Source organism: Bos javanicus, chromosome 26, assembly GCF_032452875.1.
Source record: "Bos javanicus breed banteng chromosome 26, ARS-OSU_banteng_1.0, whole genome shotgun sequence".
In the NCBI taxonomy this organism is placed as follows: domain Eukaryota; kingdom Metazoa; phylum Chordata; class Mammalia; order Artiodactyla; family Bovidae; genus Bos; species Bos javanicus.
In genome coordinates, this window is record NC_083893.1 from 41,396,049 (window position 1) to 41,408,074 (window position 12,026).

Consider the following 12,026-nt stretch of genomic DNA (forward strand, 5'->3'; position numbering starts at 1 on the left):
TTGAGGAGCATGGGCTTTAGGGTACATGGGCTTCGGTAGTTGCGGCTCCCAGGCTCTCGAGCACAGGCTCAATGTTTGTGGCGGAGGGCCTTAGTTGCTCCAAGACATGTGGGATCTTCCCGGACCAGGGATCTAACCTCTGTCTCCTGCACTGGCGTGAGGATTCTTTACCACTGAGTCTACCAGGGAAGCCCTCTTATTTCTTTTAGTAATCTTTCCCAGTGATTTGACATGTCCCCATTTTACAGATTCAGAAACTGAGGCTCAAAGAGGACTACAGCAGGCTGGTCAATGGCAGAGCTGAATTCAGGCTCACGTCTGCCTGAACTGCGCTGTCTGTCTGCACTGGCTGCCCTGCTCGTGCATGCGGTGGATGCCTCAGGTTGATTTCTTTGATTTCTGTGTCTGGTGTTCTGGTGAAGTCGGGGCACCTGTTGGGTTTCACACCCTGGCTCTTGGGAGAGGTCGGCAGCCTTGGCTGAGGTCTTGCCCCTGAGGTGCTGGCCTGATCAGCAGGCATACCCCCTTCACTTTGTGCACTCTGATCAGAAGGATAGTGACATCGTCACTTAACCTGAGCATGCAGCTTCTCCCAGGGCTTGGATGGGTTTATTTCTTTGTCTTTTAAAAAGAACAGTGACTGCTCTCTCCTTGCCTTGTCCTAGAATAACTTCCTCCCCTTTGAGCTTTGCATAAACCCCAGTCCTCCAGCTCATTAACCCTGAGAGGTGTGGGAATGATAGTCCAATTTTAAGGAGTGCTGAAGTTGTATGCGAGAGGAAGGCTCCCCCTCTGCACCCCCTCCCCACCATCAGGTCTCCCAGGGAGCTGGTGCCCTCCACCTCCCATCCGTACATCCTGACTAGGATCCTGGCCTCTGGCCAAGGCACCAGGCCAGCCGGGGCTGGGCCACCCTGGGCACTACCCAGCGCCTCCTCCAAGCTGTTCCTTCTTAGCCAGCCCAGAGGGCTGCGCCTCTGGAGCCTTGGGTTTTTGAGATCAGAAAATCAGAGGCCTGGAAGGGACCCTGGGGACCCAACAGGCCAAGCCCTCCTCACTCTACGGAGGAGGCACTTGCAGGCCAGGTGGGGAGGGGTCTTGCCCACCTCCCTTGGATCAGAGCCATGCGTGCGGCCCTGCTGGCAGCTGACAGGCTTTCCGTGGGGAGGCCGACCCCGCTGGGCAGCTTTGCACCCACTGTCTTCGCTCTGCATCCTTGAGAGGTAGTGCTTGAGGCCCAGGGTCCTGTGGGCCTGCGGTCTGTGTAGCAGCCGGATGGAGCTCAGCTCAGCGAGGCCACGCGTGGAGGGACTTTTCCCACCCGGGGGGCTCCATTTGCTCCTCCCGAAATGGGCTGTCCCGTGGCTCACAGTGGTGGAGGGTCTGCATGGTGCCCAGCAGCCCACAGTAGGTTCCCACAGCCCTGGTTCCCTTTGCTTGTTGCCATGCCCGTTCCACGGCCCCAGCCGACGTGCACACGGGGCCTGGGATGGCTAAGGAGCAGTGCACACCCGAGGGCATTCACCTGGCCAGGGGCAGCCGGGGGAGGGCATGGGTACTCTGGAAAAGCACATTCAGCGTGTCCTGTTGGGGAAAACAGCGCGCCCTGTTGTTTGCATTGCTGACGCCGTCGCTTGTAGAGCGCTTCCCACGTGCCGGGCCCTTTGCTAGAGAAACCTTGACCTGACTGCTCTCAGTGGACCCTCCTCATGCCCTTTCCAGGCAGAACGGCCCTTGCCCTCGCTGACAGGTGGGGGGGCCGACCTCGGAGGGAACTTCTCGCAGGCTCGCACAGCTGTGTCGGTGAGGGCTGCCCCACCTCCCAGGGGTAGGGGCTGACCTGAACTTGGTTGGGGGCTGCCTGATCCTGCTGAGTTATCTGTTACTCACTCTGTGTTAGAAAAAGTAAAAGCACAGCAAAACCACCGACTCATAGTTTTCTGTTCTTAGAATGATGTATCTTTATTTAATTTGAGCAGCGGATTTCACTGAAAGTTGAAGTAAATAATTGTACGGAGTCGGGGCTGGAGTCTGAGGTGTTATCTGTGAAGCATGTGGTTAATAAGGTGACCTTCCAACCAATCAGATGCTCAAAACCCACGTGGTCTTTTTTTAAAAGCATCTGTTTATCTGTTCGGGTGCAGTGGCTCTTAGTTGCATCATGTGGGATCTAGTTCCCTGGCCAGGGATTGAACCCGAACCCCCTGCATTGGGAGTGCGGAGTCTTAACCACTGGACCACCCAGGAAGTCCCCCACTTGGCCTGCATTGCTCCCCAGGGCCCTTCCCTCACACCTGGTGTTGGGTGGATGTTGTGAAGTTCGATGCAGGACTGATCCCATCTCCTCTGCACCTGCTGGGATTCCACCCCACGTTCCTTGGCCCTGCTCCACGGTTCCTGCATCTCCTCCCACTCCAGTTATTCTCTACCCCACCCCCCACTTGCAGGACAGCCTGTTCTCAGCCTTCAAGGCCTTCTCTGCAGGCTGGCCCGGGCCCGGCTGTCTAGGTGAATGAACGCCCCATGGACCCCCATTCAGTGCTGCTCCCCTTGTGACCATGCTCTGCCCTCCCGAGCCCAGATGGGCTCTGCGGGTGCTGGGAGAGGCTGGTTGCCTGCATGCCTTTACTCCAGAACGTTTTTGTTCACTTCTTTCTGAAATAATTTCCTACTTAGAAAAGTTGCACAAGTAGCCCAAAGACCTCCCTACTCCCTTTGCCCAAATTCTGAATTGTTGCCGTTTTACCTCCTGTGCTCTCGCCGCTCCCCCCCCAATATGTGTAGGTGTGGATGGAGATGCATTTATTTATCCATCATCACTGTATTTCTGAATCATTTGAGAGCCAGTTGCAGACTGGAGAGGGGAATGGCTACCCACTCCAGTGTTCTTGCCTGGAGAATTCCATGGACAGAGGAGCCTGGTGGACTATAGTCCATTCGGTCGCAGAGTCGGACACGACTGGGCGACTAACACTTTTTGCGACTCAAAGGTGTCCCCATCCAAACGAAACTGAACAGTCCAGTGACCAATTTCCCCAAACAAGGCCCCTCTCCAGCACGACGCCGAGCCAGCCATCCAGTTGGAAATCACTATGATACGTCCCAGCATCACTCAGTCATCAGAAGCCATTCGGATTCATCCACATGGTCTCTTTTCCATCCGATCTGGGGTTCAGCCCAGAGGCATGTGTTGCACTCTAAGAATGCCCGCAGACTCTCCTTCAGTCTGGAAGGACTCCTCTGTCTCTTGCTGTCTTTCATGACCTTCTGGGGTACAGCTCCTTCATTCTGGAAAGATCCCTCAACCAGCGTCCTCCAGAGCTTCCCCGTAACCAGACTCTCGCTGTCACTTGGGGCAGGGGTCCCACAGAAGTGACGCCGGTCACTTCTGATCCCGGTCAACACCTGGCCAAGTCGGTGCCCATAGCGTTTCTCTTACTTTGAGTCTTCGTACCCCACCACCCCACAGTCAGGTGGGAGAGTCCTCCAAGCCCACGCACTTGCCCTTCACTTCTTTGAACCTCTGTCCACCTGCCTTAGAGTCCTTTGATAGCTCCTGACTGACTTCATCACCACTCTGATGGTTCTTGCACGGGGCATTTTCAGTTTTCATCACTTCTTCTACATTTACCAGTGGACACTACAGTAAAAAGGAACTTTCACCCCTCCCCTTTTATGTATTTGTTCATGTCTTTGTATGGACTCATAGATTATTACTTTACTCAGTGGGTTTTATTACTATCTGTATTTTTTTTAACGCCAAAATAGTCCCTGATCTGGCCGGTGGCAGCCTCTTTGAGGTGGTTCTGATGTCCTTTTGACATGACCTCTTTCAGCAGACAGAGCTGGAAGATAGATGTGTATACACACACATGCACATATACACACACCCCTTTTATTTATGAGTTCAGTTCAATTCAGTTGCTCAGTTGTGTCCGACTCTTTGCAACCCCATGGACTGCAGCATACCACGCCTCCCTGTCCATCACCAACTCCCGGAGCTTACTCAAAGTCATGTCCGTTGAGTCAGTGATGCCATCCAGCCATCTCATCCTCTGTCGTCCCCTTCTCCTCCTGTCTTCAATTTTTCCCAGCGTCAGGGTCTTTTAAAATGAGTCAACCCTTCACATCAGGTGGCCAAAGTATTGGAGTTTCAGCTTCAACATCAGTCCTTCCAATGAATATTCAGGACTGATTTCCATCAGGATGGACTAGTGTGATCTTGTTACTGTCCAAGGGACTCTCGAGTCTTCTCCAACACCACAGTTCAAAAGCATCAATTCTTCGGTGCTCAGCTTTCTTCACAGTCCAACTCTCACATCCATACATGACCACTGGAAAAACCATAACTTCGACTAGACGGACCTTTGTTGGCAAAGTAATGTCTCTGCTTTTTAACATGCTGTCTAGGTTGGTTATAACTTTTCTTCCAAGGAGCAAGCGTTTTATCTATAGCTGGTGTTTATCTGATACCTCTGATTACAGCCCAGCCCTGAGAGTTCTTTCAAGCCTAAATTGCCTTTGTATAGGCAAGTCTTCCCCTGACTGTGAGAACCTGCTCCCTTTATCCTTGATACAGTTATTTTTCTGCTAATCTCCATGTGGGTAACAATTTCCTTAAGACACCAGTCTCATCCTCCCTGCCATTGTGGCCCCGACCCTTCTCCTGTACTTTTTTCTTTTCCTGCCCAAACTGTCAGGGAGAGAGGGAGGGAGAAGCATTTTTAATCTGGAAAGCCCTCTGCACACGTGTGTCTGGTGAAGCACTTGGCTTACTCCTGTCCCCTCATAGGCCCTTCCCAGATCGCCCTGGCCTGAAAGGAGCCCGTTTTTTTTTCTGCTGCAGCTTGTTTTTCTATTACCAGCCTTCTTAGTTTTTTTTTCTGTGTTAGGTTTTCAACTTGCCTTGCTCTCACTTAGCCTATCAACCCTGCGGTGTGCAGTCCTTCTCGTCTTAAAAACTACTTTATTGAGATGTGATTGACATAAATGAGGGACTTCGCTGGTGCCTGAGACGGTAAAGAATCTGCCTGCAATGTGGGAGACCCAGGTTCAATCCCTGGATCAGGAAGATCCCCTGGAGAAGGGAATGGCAACCACTTCAGTATTCTTGCCTGGAGAATTCCATGACATATAAAAGCTGTGCTATGCATATTTAATGTATACAGTTCAACGGGTTGAGGGATAAGTATATGCCTGTGAGACCATTACTGCCATCAAGGCGATAAACATATCCATCACCTCGCAAAGTATCCTCCCACCCCCATTACTGTTACTGTTATTATTATTAATATACGTGCTTAGTTGCTCAGTCTTGTCCAGCTGTTTGCGACCTCATGGACTGTAGCCCGCCAGGTTCCTCTGTCCATGGGATTCTCCAAGCAAGGATAATGGACTGGGTTGCCATTCCCTTCTCCAGGGGATCTTCCCGATCCAGAGACCAAACCTGGGTCTCTTGCATTGCAGACGGATTCTTTGTCATCTGATCTACCAGGAAAGTATGAGGATTATTAATCTGATCCCCGTTTAGCTTCTCTTGGTGCTGGCACCAGAGCTGTTCCTTTTGCATGGGTCTCATGTGTAAAACTGAAGGTGTTGGCTTCTTAGACCAGAATCTGAACGCCTGCCTCTTCGAAGCAGAGCTCCGCTCTGCCTCAGCCTCTGCAGGAAGGTGACTCATGGCCCTTTGGAGAAGCACTTGTTGATGCAAGCCTCCCTCCCTGGCATTCCACTGGAAAATCAACCCTTTGCTGGCCTGACTAAATTTATAAAGGGTTGGCCCCAGCAGCTGGTGGCAGCAGCTGGTAGTTAAAATCTCTGACAGATTTTTTTTTCTCCTCTGAAAAATATTTCAGACACTCTGGTCCCAGCACCACCACTTGTAGAATTTGGAAGCCATTTATAGCCACTTACAGTTGGTCTGAGAAGAATTCCCCTCTGTCCTTATAAGTCAGCCCTCCGCTGTCCTTAAGCCATCTGGAGCATGACCGATCCCTTCGAAGTAAGACAGGAAGATGCAGGGGCTGAGGGTGCAGTGTGGATTTGATGGTTTTTTCCTTTACAGTCTCACTTGGTTCAGTTTAATATATATGTATACACACACATATATGCATATTTAAATCATCCCTGAATATTCATTGGAAGGACTTATGCTGAAGCTGGAACTCCAATCCTTTGGCCATCTGATGCAAAGAGCCAACTCATTGGAAAAGACCCTGATGCTCGGAAAGATAGAGGGGGAGAAGCGGGAGACAGAGGATGATGGTTGGATGGCATCACCGAATCAATGGACACGAGTTTGAGCAAACTCTGGGAGATACTGAAGGACAGGGGAGCCTGGTGTGCTGCAGTCCAGGGGGTCGCAAAGAGTCGGACACGACTGAGTGACTGAACAACAGCATGGGAGGCTTATAAACCTTTATCTGAGCCTATTAACTCTGCACACTATTCGAATGCCCTTTAATCTGCAGTACATTAGGAGCAGAGAATTGGAAAGCAGAAAGTAAAAAGATAGTCAGGTGAGGTGGTGGAGGCAGAGGCGCTGGCTCACAGCCTGTGAGGGAGAGGCCAGACTGAGCTTGCAGAGTCCTCAGCCATGGTACTGTCCAGGGCCTTCCCTTTCAGAGATGGAAAAGTTAAGCTCAGAGCAGTCACCTGGCTGAGATCCCAAGGTGGGGCTTGGTCTAGAATCCAGCTTTCATGACTCCATATACAATTGTGTTTTAGGGCCATGGCATACCTCCTCACTTACATCATAGGCGCTCAAGACGCTGATCATGTGTCACTGACAAAGTGTTTAATTATATTCAGGATTCTCTGTTCCAAAAAAATCCCAGCCGTCAAGCAATTGTCCAACATGCTTTGAAAATTAATTCCGTCCTCAATGAGTTAAAATGCCATCTCATTGACTGTGCGGGGAGATACTGTCATCTGACAGATTCTCCACCAGGACCTTAATTTTCCCCAGTGGTGCCAATTGAGAGAGGAACAGCTGGGTTTCTGCCCTGGGATGAGGCTGGCAAGCCTGGGTCCTCCCAGGGAGGGAAGGTGTGAGTAGAGAAGTCACTATAGGTGTGAGTTTAGAAGCGTTGCTTTGCTGGCCCCCTCTCTTAAAATTTTCACTGAGCTATGAATTGAAATTGCTCCCTGGCATCGAAATTTTCCTCCAAGATGCTTTTTCTTTTGCTTATAAAAGCCGCATATGTTCAGAATAGAACTGGAAAATAGAGTTAAACTCAACGAAAAAGAAAAGAAACACTGCTAACTTTACTACTGAAAGAGAATTGCCGTTGACTCCTTGATGTGTATCCTTCCACATTGCTTGGTTTGTTCACTGTCAATTGCTTCCTGTGTGGGTGTTTGTACATACACGCATGTGTATACACATACACACAGATACGTGTATATTCATACACACATGCACGGAAAGTCTGGATCATGCTGCCAGTAGTTTTTTAACCTATTTTCAGTTAATAATGGATGTCTTTATTTTTGAATGCATGGAGATCTACCTTCTTTTTGAAATTTTTAAAGTTGATTTTCTAACCTTTTTTTCACATGGCTGCAAATGAGTTCATTCTGTGACTGCTTTAACTTGCCTGACTGTCCCCTAGTGTGGACATTCTGGCTGTTTCCTTTTTGTTTTTCCTATTGTGGTCACAGCTGTGATTGGCATCTTTGCTCACACCCTTAATCATCTCCTTAGAATAAATTCTTGGAAGTAGAATGGTTGTGTCAAAAGAAACAGTCTTTTATGGCTTTCGGTGTGTGTTGCCAGAACTCCTGGGCCGTGTTTTTCCGCTCAGGTTTTATGACTTTGGAAGGCCGATATTGCCTGTGGTTAAGGATTCTCCGAACCGTGGTCCAGCAGAGACATCCTGAGTCCCTGCGGGCCTCCTCCTCCAGGCCCGCCCCTTCCTTCACTTCGCTCTCTGCTCATCTCCCTCTGACTCCTCGGGTGTGGTCATCACAGGGCTCCAGGGTCGGAGGGCTTGGGATGGTGGGTGGAACTGTGAAGGAAGAAGGAAGCGTCACAAGATCCATGGGAGTAAATAGAAAGACGTGGGCACAAGTGTGTGCCAGTCTGGCCCTATTTAGAACATAGTTTCGGAACGCTCACCCTGGGCCTCCCCGCCTCTCTTTCGTCTCAATGCCAAGGGAAGCACTTTGGGGTGTTTTGAGGCTTTGGGCTGATTCTTCAGCTTAAGATCGACTCCCAGCCCCTCACCCTGGCCTTGTGATCTGGCTCCGGCCCTTCTGTCCCCTTCCTGGTCATCTTGATCTGTGCTCCAGCTGCAGTGGCCTTTCCAAATTCCTCCAGACCGGCACTCTCCTTCCTGGACTGGGCTTTCAGATCTTCGGCTCCCTCTGCTGCAGGCTCCCTCTGCTGCAGGCTCCCTCTGCTGCAGGCGCCCCTTCCCTTACTCTTCTGCCCTTGGGATAAAACCCAGTGGGGCTGTTAAGGGCGTGGCTCCTGGTGTCTGGCTTGGGTTTGTATCCTGGTTCTGCCTTTTACCAGCTGTGCAACTTTGGATAAATTACTCAACTTCTCTATGCATTGGTTTCCTCATCTGTAAAGTGGGACTAATGATAATACCCACCTCATAGGGTGGTTGTGAGCATTGAATATGGTGATGGCTGTGAACACTTACATCTTAGTTCCTGGCACAAAGCACGTGTCAGCAAACATTAGCTGTCACTGAGCTGATTGATGGCTGGCCTCAGCTTATAATGTTACAAAGACGTTTTCCCTGATCCCCACTCCAGGCTGGGACCTCCTAGTTTATGTTCTAGCCGTTTGTATCTCTCTATCTTAGCAGTTACAACAGTTTTTACTGGAGAAATAAGTATTTTTATTTTATTTTTAGAATTGTTATTATTATTTTTAACACCAAAAACATTTTGTATTGGGGTATAGCTGATTAACGGTGAAGGCAATGGCACCCCACTCTAGTACTCTTGCCTGGAAAATCCCATGGACAGAGGAGCCTGGTAGGCTGCAGTCCATGGGGTCGCTAAGAGTCGGACACGACTGAGTGACTTCACTTTCGCTTTTCACTTTCATGCATTGGAGAAGGAAATGGCAACCCACTCCAGTGTTCTTGCCTGGAGAATCCCAGGGACGGGGGAGCCTGGTGGGCTGCCGTCTATGGGGTTGCACAGAGTCGGACACGACTGAAGCGACTTAGCAGTATAGCTGATTAAAATGTTGTGGTAGTTTCAGGTGAACAGCAGAGGGACTCAGCTATACATACACAGGTATCCATTCTCCCCCAAACCCCTCTCCCCTCCAGGCTGGCACATGACATTGAACGGAGTTCCATATGCTATACAGTAGGTCACTGTTGCTTATCCATTTTAAACGTAGCATTGTGTGCATGACCTCCCACAGTCCCTAACTATCCCTTCCCCCTGTTTACCATAAGTTTCTTTTCTGTTTTCTAAGTAAGCCCATTTGTGTAGTTTCTTTTTAGATTCCATGTGTAAGGAATGTCACGATATTTCTCCTCCTCTGTCTGACTTACTTCATAACTCTCTAGATCCATCCATGTTGCTGCAAATGGCATTATTTCATTCTTTTTAATGGCTGATTGATATTCCTTGTATATATGTATCACATCTTCTTTATCCATTCCTCTCTTGATGGACATTTAGGTTGCTTCTGTGTCTTGGCTATTGTAAACAGTGAATACGCATTAAGAAAAAAAAATTTTTTTTAAACTTTGACTGTTGCCTGAGACTGTAAGCTCCACGAGGGCAGGGACCACTTTACAGGGTTGTTGTAATAATAACATAGTTGTTATTCAGTCAGTGTCTGCTCAAGGACTGAAGGTAATGGTCTCGTTACTGACTGCTACAGAGCCAAGTTCATCAGAAAGAAGTAATGACCCTTCCTGATAAGCTAAGACATGACTGGTCACGGAAGGGGATTCCCAGAGAGTAAAAGGATGTGTGTGACCAGCGACAGCATCCGGTGTCTCTCGGAACTTTCAGAGCAGCCTGCTCTTGGAGATTGTCTGATGCCAACCTTCTCAGAGGACAAAGGGCCAGTGTAGTTTTTAATTTCTAACTCACTTTAAGGTCTAAACTTCTGAAAACATATTTAAATGAATTACTAGAAAGCAAAACAAAGCTCAAGGCCAGGGTGTCTCTACCCGGGTGTACCAACCTCTGGGGCCAGATAATTCTTTGCTGTGGGTCTGCCCTGTGCATTGTAGGGTACTTAGCAGCATCCCTGGATTCCAGCTGCACCTGGCCCTCTGGTTGTGATGATCAGAATTGTCTTCAGATATTGCCAAATGTCCCCTGGTTGGCAAAAGTCACCCCTGGTTGAGAACCGCCCATCAAGACCTACAAAAGACAAACCCCGACTTTAATTACTGGAGTCAACAGACAGAATGAATACCATGTTCCTCTAAAGACCTGTAGGCCCTTACCCCGGGTGTGTGTGCTGTGTCTTCATGGAGCAGTAACCAACCCCTCCTGGATCAGCACCGCCATGGGCCATGCTTGGAATAGCCCAGCTCCTTCCTCTACAGGAAGGGAAACTGAGGCCCTGCGTGGGACCCAGAGAAAATGTGCAGTTGAAACACATTGAAGACGTTCAGGAACATTTCTGAGCCTTGGTTTTCTCCTCTCCCAGTTCACTTGTAGCAGATGATGTCATCCAGCCGGCTGCCCTTGAAGACCTGGAAAACTCACTCTTAGCTGCCTCGACCTCCCACAGTGATGTCAGCAGCCACGTCTCCAAGGATCTGATAGCCCAGAGGTGGGGTGGGGGTGGGCCGGCGGCTGATGGCAGGACCCTGGGGCCCACTCTCTGAGGCTGCCTCCTTGTCCTCCCCTGCCCTCTTCTGCCCACAGTTCCAGCCCCTCACCCCTACACCCCTAGCCCCGGTGTGCACACTCCCCTGCATGGGGCTGGGCCAAGTCGCTCAGTGGTATTTGACTCTTTGCGACCCCCTGGACTGTAGCCTGCCAGACTCCTCTGTCCATGGAATTCTCTAGGCAAGAATACTGGAGTGGGTAGCCATTCTGTTCTCCAGGGATCTTCCTAATGCAGGGATTGAACCCAGGTCTCCTGCCTTGCAGGCGAGGCTTTACCATCTGAGCCACAAGGGAAGCTCTCCTGGGGCCTTAGGGATGACCTGAGGGGACCCCAGGAAGGAGCTTTCCCCGCCCCCAACAAAGGCCATTTTAGAGATTTGTCCTCCTGTGTTCTTATTTAAATAGAAGCCCTCCAGGAATGACATTGTGCTATTCATACTTTCCCAGGAATGACTTAGCTGCCTCTGTCCTCCCAGGACACAAGCTGGGGTAGGTGCTTGTGTTCTTTATCTTTGGGAGGTGGGCAGAGACTATAGGAGCCAGCAGCCCACAGGAAAGGGACCAGATCCTGTGTCTTCGCTCCGCAAATGGGCCTGGCTGAGGACTTCTCCTCACCTTCGAGCCGCCCACCCGCCTGCCCTGGCCCTGCCCTGCGTGCCCCACACCCCACCCCTCACTGTTCTCCGTGTGCAGTGTGTTCATCGTGCATCTGCCTGCAGACTTCACACTTAGTTTATTGAAACCAGGCTTGTTCACAGCCAGCCTTGGGACTTGGCTCAGATGCCTTTACACACACACACACACACACACACACACACACACACACACACACAATCTCTCTCTTTCTCTACACACAGGTGTATATATATGTATGTCTCTATAATGTATATGTATGTGTATATATATATACATACTTCTGCTTTATATTGATATATATATATGTATAGTATATATTATATAATGTATAATTATATAATACATAACATGTATTTATATATATGTATGTATATACTACTCCTGCTTTATTGACTATGCTAGAGCCTTTAACTGTGTGGATCACAGCAAACTGTGGAAAATTCTTAAAGAGATGGGAATATCAGACCACCTTATCTGCCTCCTGAGAAATCTGTATGCAGCTCAAGAAGCAACAGTTAGAACTGGACATGGAACAACGGACAGGTTCCAAATAGGAAAGAAGT

At 49.5% G+C, this 12,026-nt stretch overlaps 1 protein-coding gene across 21 annotated transcripts in view; it reads left to right on the plus strand.

The window, feature by feature from the left end:
- The window catches only part of TACC2 (transforming acidic coiled-coil containing protein 2), a 234,437-nt gene that overhangs the window by 105,069 nt on the left and 117,342 nt on the right, over window positions 1–12,026 (plus strand). The gene's annotated exons all lie outside the window — the stretch shown is intronic.